We start from the raw sequence: 9,797 nt of genomic DNA on the forward strand, positions 1-9,797 counted from the left end.
GGTTCAGGACTCACCTGAGCCAGCCCTAACTATAAGCTTTATCAAAGAGGAAAGTCTTAAGCCTACTCTTAAATGTGGAGATGGTGTCTGCCTCCTGAACCCAAACTGGAACCTGGTTCCACAGGAGAGGAGCTTGATAGCTGAACGCTCTGGCTCCTAGTCTACTTTTGGAGACTCGAGGAACCACAAGTAACCCTGCATTCTGGGAGCGCAGTGCTCTGGTGGGGTAGTAAGGTACTATGAGCTCTTTAAGATAAGATGGTGCCTGACCATTAAGAGCTTTGTAGGTAAGAAGAATGATTTTAAATTCTATTCTGGATTTTACTGGAAGCCAATGCAAAGAAGCTAAGACAGGAGAAATGTGATCTCTTTTCCTGGTTCCTGTCAGAACACGTGCTGCAGCATTCTGGATCAGCTGAAGAGTCTTAATGGACTTTTTCGAGCAGCATGATAATAAGGAATTGCAGTAATCCAGCCTAGAAGTAACAAATGCATGGACTAGTTTTTCTGCATCATTTTTAGACAGGATGTTCCTGATTTTCGCAATATTACCTAGGTGAAAAAAGGCGGTCCTTGAAATTTGCTTAATGTGAGACTTAAACGACATGTCCTGATCAAAGATAACTCCAAGATTCCTCACAGTGGTGCTGGAGGCCAGGGTGATGCCATCAATGTGAAACTATATCTTTAGACAATGCGTCACGGAGGTGCTTGGGCCCCAGAACAATAACTTCAGTTTTATCTGAGTTTAACATTAGAAAATTACAGGTCATCCAGGTTTTAACATCCTGAAGGCACATTTGAAGTTTAGCTAACTGATGAGTTTCATCTGGTTTGATCGATAGATCTAACTAAGTATCATCTGCATAACAATGAAAGCTTATGGAATATTTCCTGATAATATTGCCTAAACGAAGCATATATAAAGTGAAGAGGATTGGTCCAAGGACAGATCCTTGAGGAACTCCATGAGCAGTCTTAACTTCGAGCTCTGGCTCATTCTGCTTCCTGATGCGTCTATTAGAGTACATCTCGAATGAAAGGTAACTCACATTCGAGAATTCAAGATACATTTCCCATAGTAAAATCGTATTTTGTAGTATTCCAAAGGTATGCTCTATTGTTCCTAAAAGTGTATCCAGTGCAAAATTCCAAAAAGGGAATATCAATGTCTAATTTGAGGTAGCCTTCTGCATATTGGACATGTATGCAACAATCTAAAGATGAAATCTTATTTCCTAATTTAACTCCAAGAATGAAATCCAATTGTCTAAATCTTCCAAACACAGAATCTGATATGTTACAAAGAGTGTCCAATTCTCTATGCAGGATACCAGAATGAGAACATTAATGTCTGAAGTTGAGTAGCTCTGTTGAAAACATCGAAAATACTTATGTCAGTACAAATATTGTATGTGCTCCTAACATCCCAGGAATTCAAGCTTTTAATGCATTTAATTTACTCGTTCAAATGGTTCACATGGTCATATCTTGTTTTATTCAACTTGGAAGATGTCCCAAAGAGAGTCGTCACCTGACTGTTACTTCCTCAAAGTTCGGGAAAGGTGGGTGTATGAACTTCTAAAAATCGTTAACGACGCACTGGAGGCTGAAGATGCAGCCAGAGAAACTGCCCGAGCGTTGTCTCATCCACCTCCTGATGCTGTGCCTGGTTCCGTAAGTTTACATATCACACAATTTCACACATTTCAGAGGTGAAAACAGATACTGTACATCACAATACAAATTGACCGTCTTTTTTTGTTTCAGCAGCAACATTGTGGTTGTGAGGTGGAAAAGGAACCGTCATCCTCCAGCTGTTAATATTAGTGATGGAAATATTGTTAGGTTGTTCTAAAAGGAGTCGGCACCTCAAGTTCATAGCCTGCAAGTTCTGCAGCCAGGCGGTGTTTTATCCACCTCATTATGCTGTGCCTGGTTGTGTAAGTTTACATATCACACAATTTCACACATTTCAGAGGTGAAAACAGATACAGTACATCACAATACAAATTGACCGTCTTCTTTTGTTTCAGCAGCAACATTGTGGTTGTGAGGTGGAAAAGGAACCGTCATCCTCCAGCTGTTAATATTAGTGATGGAAATATTTTTAGGTTGTTCTAAAAGGAGTCGGCACCTCAAGTTCATAGCCTGCAAGTTCTGCGGCCAGGCGGTGTCTCATCCACCTCCTGATGCTGTGCCTGGTTCCGTAAGTTTACATATCACACAATTTCACACATTTCAGAGGTGAAAACAGATACTGTACATCACAATACAAATTGACTGTCTTTTTTTGTTTCGGCAGCAACATTGTGGTTGTGAGGTGGAAAAGGAACCGTCATCCTCCAGCTGTTAATATTAGTGATGGAAATATTGTTAGGTTGTTCTAAAAGGAGTCGGCACCTCAAGTTCATAGCCTGCAAGTTCTGCAGCCAGGCGGTGTCTTATCCACCTCATTATGCTGTGCCTGGTTGTGTAAGTTTACATATCACAGAATTTCACACATTTCAGAGGTGAAAACAGATACAGTACATCACAATAAAAATTGACCGTTCTTTTGTTTCAGCAGCAACATTGTGGTTGTGAGGTGGAAAAGGAACCGTCATCCTCCAGCTGTTAATATTAGTGATGGAAATATTGTTAGGTTGTTCTAAAAGGAGTCGGCACCTCAAGTTCATAGCCTGCAAGTTCTGCGGCCAGGCGGTGTCTCATCCACCTCCTGATGCTGTGCCTGGTTCTGTAAGTTTACATATCACAGAATTTCACACATTTCAGAGGTGAAAACAGATACAGTACATCACAATACAAATTGACCGTCTTTTTTTGTTTCGGCAGCAACATTGTGGTTGTGAGGTGGAAAAGGAACCGTCATCCTCCAGCTGTTAATATTAGTGATGGAAATATTTTTAGGTTGTTCTAAAAGGAGTCGGCACTCAAGTTCATAGCCTGCAAGTTCTGCGGCCAGGCGGTGTCTCATCCACCTCCTGATGCTGTGCCTGGTTCTGTAAGTTTACATATCACACAATTTCACACATTTCAGAGGTGAAAACAGATACAGTACATCACAATACAAATTGACCGTCTTTTTTTGTTTCAGCAGCAACATTGTGGTTGTGAGGTGGAAAAGGAACCGTCATCCTCCAGCTGTTAATATAGTGATGGAAATATTGTTAGGTTGTTCTAAAAGGAGTCGGCACCTCAAGTTCATAGCCTGCAAGTTCTGCGGCCAGGCGGTGTCTCATCCACCTCCTGATGCTGTGCCTGGTTCTGTAAGTTTACATATCACACAATTTCACACATTTCAGAGGTGAAAACAGATACAGTACATCACAATACAAATTGACCGTCTTCTTTTGTTTCAGCAGCAACATTGTGGTTGTGAGGTGGAAAAGGAACCGTCATCCTCCAGCTGTTAATATTAGTGATGGAAATATTTTTAGGTTGTTCTAAAAGGAGTCGGCACCTCAAGTTCATAGCCTGCAAGTTCTGCGGCCAGGCGGTGTCTCATCCACCTCCTGATGCTGTGCCTGGTTCTGTAAGTTTACATATCACAGAATTTCACACATTTCAGAGGTGAAAACAGATACAGTACATCACAATACAAATTGACCGTCTTTTTTTGTTTCGGCAGCAACATTGTGGTTGTGAGGTGGAAAAGGAACCGTCATCCTCCAGCTGTTAATATTAGTGATGGAAATATTTTTAGGTTGTTCTAAAAGGAGTCGGCACCTCAAGTTCATAGCCTGCAAGTTCTGCAGCCAGGCGGTGTCTTATCCAACTCATTATGCTGTGCCTGGTTGTGTAAGTTTACATATCACACAATTTCACACATTTCAGAGGTGAAAACAGATACAGGACATCACAATACAAATTGACCGTCTTCTTTTGTTTCAGCAGCAACATTGTGGTTGTGAGGTGGAAAAGGAACCGTCATCCTCCAGCTGTTAATATTAGTGATGGAAATATTTTAGGTTGTTCTAAAAGGAGTCGGCACCTCAAGTTCATAGCCTGCAAGTTCTGCGGCCAGGTGGTGTCTCATCCACCTCCTGATGCTGTGCCTGGTTCTGTAAGTTTACATATCACACAATTTCACACATTTCAGAGGTGAAAACAGATACAGTACATCACAATACAAATTGACCGTCTTCTTTTGTTTCAGCAGCAACATTGTGGTTGTGAGGTGGAAAAGGAACCGTCATCCTCCAGCTGTTAATATTAGTGACGGAAATATTGTTAGGTTGTTCTAAAAGGAGTCGGCACCTCAAGTTCATAGCCTGCAAGTTCTGCGGCCAGGCGGTGTCTCATCCACCTCCTGATGCTGTGCCTGGTTCTGTAAGTTTACATATCACACAATTTCACACATTTCAGAGGTGAAAACAGATACAGGACATCACAATACAAATTGACCGTCTTCTTTTGTTTCAGCAGCAACATTGTGGTTGTGAGGTGGAAAGGAACCGTCATCCTCCAGCTGTTAATATTAGTGATGGAAATATTTTTAGGTTGTTCTAAAAGGAGTCGGCACCTCAAGTTCATAGCCTGCAAGTTCTGCGGCCAGGTGGTGTCTCATCCACCTCCTGATGCTGTGCCTGGTTCTGTAAGTTTACATATCACACAATTTCACACATTTCAGAGGTGAAAACAGATACAGTACATCACAATACAAATTGACCGTCTTCTTTTGTTTCAGCAGCAACATTGTGGTTGTGAGGTGGAAAAGGAACCGTCATCCTCCAGCTGTTAATATTAGTGACGGAAATATTGTTAGGTTGTTCTAAAAGGAGTCGGCACCTCAAGTTCATAGCCTGCAAGTTCTGCGGCCAGGCGGTGTCTCATCCACCTCCTGATGCTGTGCCTGGTTCTGTAAGTTTACATATCACACAATTTCACACATTTCAGAGGTGAAAACAGATACAGTACATCACAATACAAATTGACTGTCTTTTTTGTTTCGGCAGCAACATTGTGGTTGTGAGGTGGAAAAGGAACCGTCATCCTCCAGCTGTTAATATTAGTGACGGAAATATTGTTAGGTTGTTCTAAAAGGAGTCGGCACCTCAAGTTCATAGCCTGCAAGTTCTGCGGCCAGGCGGTGTCTCATCCACCTCCTGATGCTGTGCCTGGTTCTGTAAATTTACATATCACACAATTTCACACATTTCAGAGGTGAAAACAGATACAGTACATCACAATACAAATTGACTGTCTTTTTTTGTTTCGGCAGCAACATTGTGGTTGTGAGGTGGAAAAGGAACCGTCATCCTCCAGCTGTTAATATCAGTGATGGAAATATTTTTAGGTTGTTCTAAAAGGAGTCGGCACCTCAAGTTCATAGCCTGCAAGTTCTGCGGCCAGGCGGTGTCTCATCCACCTCCTGATGCTGTGCCTGGTTCTGTAAGTTTACATATCACACAATTTCACACATTTCAGAGGTGAAAACAGATACTGTACATCACAATACAAATTGACTGTCTTTTTTTGTTTCGGCAGCAACATTGTGGTTGTGAGGTGGAAAAGGAACCGTCATCCTCCAGCTGTTAATATCAGTGATGGAAATATTTTAGGTTGTTCTAAAAGGAGTCGGCACCTCAAGTTCATAGCCTGCAAGTTCTGCGGCCAGGCGGTGTCTCATCCACCTCCTGATGCTGTGCCTGGTTCTGTAAGTTTACATATCACACAATTTCACACATTTCAGAGGTGAAAACAGATACTGTACATCACAATACAAATTGACCGTCTTCTTTTGTTTCAGCAGCAACATTGTGGTTGTGAGGTGGAAAAGGAACCGTCATCATTAACATTAACACAGCACCTGCTAATGATAATGCAGATGCCTTCACACACACACACACACAAACTTACAAAAAAAACCATGACAAGGTTAATAAAAGTTTTTTCAATGTCAAATAATGTGTACTCTTTCACTGGGGATGGGGATGAGATTGTGTCCAATTCCCTATGCGGAATTCCAGACTATGAACATTCATGTCCAATGTTAAGTAGCTCATTTAAAAGACATCTGAAATATCAATGTCGGCCAAATAAATAGGTGGCATAAAATATAAAATAACTGTAAGATATGCAAGTCCACCTTTGTTTTTAATGCCAGAGTGGTTAGGTTTTGTTCCATTTTCCATTAAGTTGATTTAGAAAAATCTCTGGAGCATTGTTTTCTTTGTTAAAATGAAGGTTTTTGTTTTTTAAAGTGATGACCGAGCGGCTGAAAGTGAGTTGATCAGCATTAAATCAGCATTTGACTGGCCTGAAATAACATCCATACGTATAAAACACTTCAAGCACCTCACAGTGTTAATTTAAACGTTTATTATCAACACTCCACAGCAAAAAGCTGATCTAGGCACAGGCCACATTACAGACACTCAAACTTGTTCATTAGCAGTGCAGGATATCATTTGGGGTTTAAGGAGAATCAGAAACAGAAACAGCTTTATTTCCAAGTAGTTTTTACACTAACAAGGAATTTGATTTGGGGGGTGTGAAAATAAACATCCATGTACCAAAGAAACAAATGATATGATTGGAAGCAAGAAGTAATTAATAATAAACTTGTAGGCATATACTGAACAATTGGTATATGTTGTTAGACAGCGTTGTCACTGAGTCCAAATAAGTGATCCTCCTTGACTTGAAAAGCAGTCCAGAAGTTGATCTTTGCTTGTGCTCGCTTAAAATTCCAAATGAATGGTCCTTTCTGCTGCCATAATTCCAAAACGAGAATATGCAAATGTTTGTTTACTATGTGAAGATATTCCAAGCAACTGCTCCTCCATTCCAGTATGTAGTGTGTAAATATTGTGCATTGTGTTCATCTAGTTAATTTGATCTACAATTCCAAGCAAGTGATCCTCCATTCCAATAGATAGTTTTTAAATATTGCGCATTGTGTTCATCTTGTTAATTTGATATGCAATTATCATTATTATTATACAATTCCAAACGAGTGATCCTCCCTTCCAAGTTCTAATATCACATAATTACTTATAAAGGGATCGCCTGATTGGTTACCGCGCGTGGATTGCAGTGCACTGTTAACATAGGCCCCAGTCACATTACAGGCGGATGAGCGAAACACCTATTCAAGGTAACTCCTTCCAAATCAGTCTGATTTTGTGTCCTAATCACTAATGTTATGATCGAAAACACTAACAATTCCAAGAAATGTTTCTAGCAGTCCTATTTTTGTATCTTGAGCACTAATGTTATGATCGAAAACACTAACAATTCCAAGAAATGTTTCTGTAGGAGCCATATGGGTTATTTCCCTCCAAGCTACAGGGGGCATGATACTGAGTTGTGGTGTTAAGGCCGGTGCTTGCCTCAGGTAATTTAAGTGCCTGTGTTGATGCAACCTGGTGTTGTTAATTTCTAAGGTAATAAAAACGTAACGGTTTATTACGTAAGGTCTTTATACCCCGCTGAAAACATAGTTATGGGTCTTGTATTGCATTTCTGTCAACAGACCTAAGAAATATTACACACTGAACCTTTAAAAGGGCGTAATTCCAAATGAATGGTCCTTTCTGATGCCACAATTCCAAAACGAGAACATGCAAATGTTTGTTTACTATGTAAAGATATCAAATTCCAAGCAACTGCTCCTCCATTCCAGTATGTAGTGTGTAAATATTGTGCATTGTGTTCATCTAGTTAATTTGATCTACAATTCCAAGCAAGTGATCCTCCATTCCAATAGATAGTTTTTAAATTTTGTGCATTGTGTTCATCTAGTTAATTTGATATGCAATTATCATTATTATTATACAATTCCAAACGAGTGATCCTCCATTCCAATAGATAGTTTTTAAATATTGTGCATTGTGTTCATCTAGTTAATTTGATCTACAATTCCAAGCAAGTGATCCTCCATTCCAATAGATAGTTTTTAAATATTGTGCATTGTGTTCATCTAGTTAATTTGATATGCAATTATCATTATTATCATTATTATTATCATTATTATTATACAATTCCAAGCAAGTGATCCTCCATTCCAATAGATAGTTTTTAAATATTGTGCATTGTGTTCATCTAGTTAATTTGATATGCAATTATCATTATTATTATACAATTCCAAACGAGTGATCCTCCCTTCCAAGTTCTAATATCACATAATTACTTATAAAGGGATCGCCTGATTGGTTACCGCGCGTGGATTGCAGTGCACTGTTAACATAGGCCCCAGTCACATTACAGGCGGATGAGCGAAACACCTATTCAAGGTAACTCCTTCCAAATCAGTCTGATTTTGTGTCCTAATCACTAATGTTATGATCGAAAACACTAACAATTCCAAGAAATGTTTCTAGCAGTCCTATTTTTGTATCTTGAGCACTAATGTTATGATCGAAAACACTAACAATTCCAAGAAATGTTTCTGTAGGAGCCATATGGATTATTTCCCTCCAAGCTACAGGGGCATGATACTGAGTTGTGGTGTTAAGGCCGGTGCTTGCCTCAGGTAATTTAAGTGCCTGTGTTGATGCAACCTGGTGTTGTTAATTTCTAAGGTAATAAAAACGTAACGGTTTATTACGTAAGGTCTTTATACCCCGCTGAAAACATAGTTATGGGTCTTGTATTGCATTTCTGTCAACAGACCTAAGAAATATTACACACTGAACCTTTAAAAGGGCGTAATTCCAAATGAATGGTCCTTTCTGATGCCACAATTCCAAAACGAGAACATGCAAATGTTTCTAATTTCTAACAAAGTCACCAGATGAAAATAAGCTGGCCCGATTTTCTTGCCCATTGGCAAGATGTGCACATTATAAAATACATTAATTCCCTCCTGTCAAGTATTGGACTGTTCAACCATTCAAATATTTAAAAACTTTGGATTAAACTTGGACACACTTGTTATTTTGATGCGAATGTGGAATGTGTTAATCATTTGGATCACTTTACCTTCCAAAGTTTACATTACAATCCCGATTGTAAAATCCAAACTGCTAAATATTGACTTTAACATGGTTTATCATGTGGCAGACGCTTTTATCCAAAGCGACCTACTTTGTTTGATGAACAACATACAAGCATCAACAAAGCATTTATACAGTAAGAGATCTACAAGTGACAATAGCAAGAGCAGCAATAAATACTAGTAAGAGCTAAAAGCATGTATAGCATCAATGGGGTAAATACCCAGGGGAAGAAGTAGGAGTTAATGAATAGTGCAATCAATACAAGAGAATTGTAATGAAACAGAAGAAGAAGAAGAGCACAGAGGTTGGGTCATCTCTCGTTCCCCCGTTGGCAGCCGCTGGGATGGATCTCACAACCTTCTTGAGTTCTATCTAATCACAGATCCCTTAATGCCATTATCGCAATTCCACGTGTTACCTTGACAAGGACTAGAACATGAGGTGTGAGGGGCTCTAGGAAAAGACTGAGAACCTATTCTCTTTTGTTTCAGAGATGCTTGTTGATGCCAGCCACATTTCCACATTTCTGACGAGGGCTGGCAAGGAAATTCCTGCAGCCCTTGGTGAGTGTTAAGGAAAATGTTTTTCCAAAATCCTTCAGTGTTAGAAGAGCAGTGTCTCACCTTGAACCTTTCACACTACTTTACAGGCACACTGGAAAGAAATCCCACAGTTCAGAATCTTGAGGAGTTCTACGGCCTTCTCTCTGGGTACATCATCTGTTCAACGGGACACAGGAGAGGTGTGGTCACCAATATGACTGTCATGGAGGTTCTCACCGCTGAATCAGCATCAGACGGAAGGAGACTAATACGAGTAAGTTAATTTCCAAGTTTTTTAACTTCAATTTAA

At 39.8% G+C, this 9,797-nt stretch overlaps 3 long non-coding RNA genes across 13 annotated transcripts; all 3 read left to right on the forward strand.

Annotated features, from left to right (window-relative positions):
- The first annotated feature begins 2,307 nt into the window (after positions 1–2,307).
- Positions 2,308–2,923, forward strand: LOC119899905. 2 transcript variants are annotated; one of them, XR_005443955.1, is made up of 3 exons: positions 2,308–2,475; positions 2,567–2,739; positions 2,836–2,923. It is a non-coding gene; the product is annotated as an uncharacterized LOC119899905 (long non-coding RNA). The 2 variants fall into 2 exon arrangements; XR_005443954.1 differs by having other exon boundaries at positions 2,570–2,739.
- Positions 2,924–2,932: 9 nt separating this feature from the next.
- On the forward strand, positions 2,933–5,557 carry LOC119899903. Of its 10 annotated transcripts, none has more exons than XR_005443948.1 (11): positions 2,933–3,004; positions 3,101–3,269; positions 3,363–3,535; positions 3,632–3,801; positions 3,895–4,066; positions 4,160–4,332; positions 4,426–4,597; positions 4,691–4,863; positions 4,959–5,128; positions 5,225–5,394; positions 5,491–5,557. It is a non-coding gene; the product is annotated as an uncharacterized LOC119899903 (long non-coding RNA). The 10 variants fall into 10 exon arrangements; XR_005443943.1 differs by having other exon boundaries at positions 2,939–3,004; positions 3,098–3,269; XR_005443945.1 differs by having other exon boundaries at positions 2,939–3,004; positions 3,098–3,269; positions 4,694–4,863.
- On the forward strand, positions 5,552–5,907 carry LOC119899904. Its single transcript, XR_005443953.1, has 2 exons — positions 5,552–5,659; positions 5,753–5,907. It is a non-coding gene; the product is annotated as an uncharacterized LOC119899904 (long non-coding RNA).
- The last annotated feature ends 3,890 nt before the right edge of the window (positions 5,908–9,797 follow it).

Source organism: Micropterus salmoides, unplaced genomic scaffold (genome assembly GCF_014851395.1).
Source record: "Micropterus salmoides isolate LMB-PRFRI ecotype aquatic unplaced genomic scaffold, ASM1485139v1 Ms_hic_scaffold_12, whole genome shotgun sequence".
Lineage (NCBI taxonomy): Eukaryota > Metazoa > Chordata > Actinopteri > Centrarchiformes > Centrarchidae > Micropterus > Micropterus salmoides.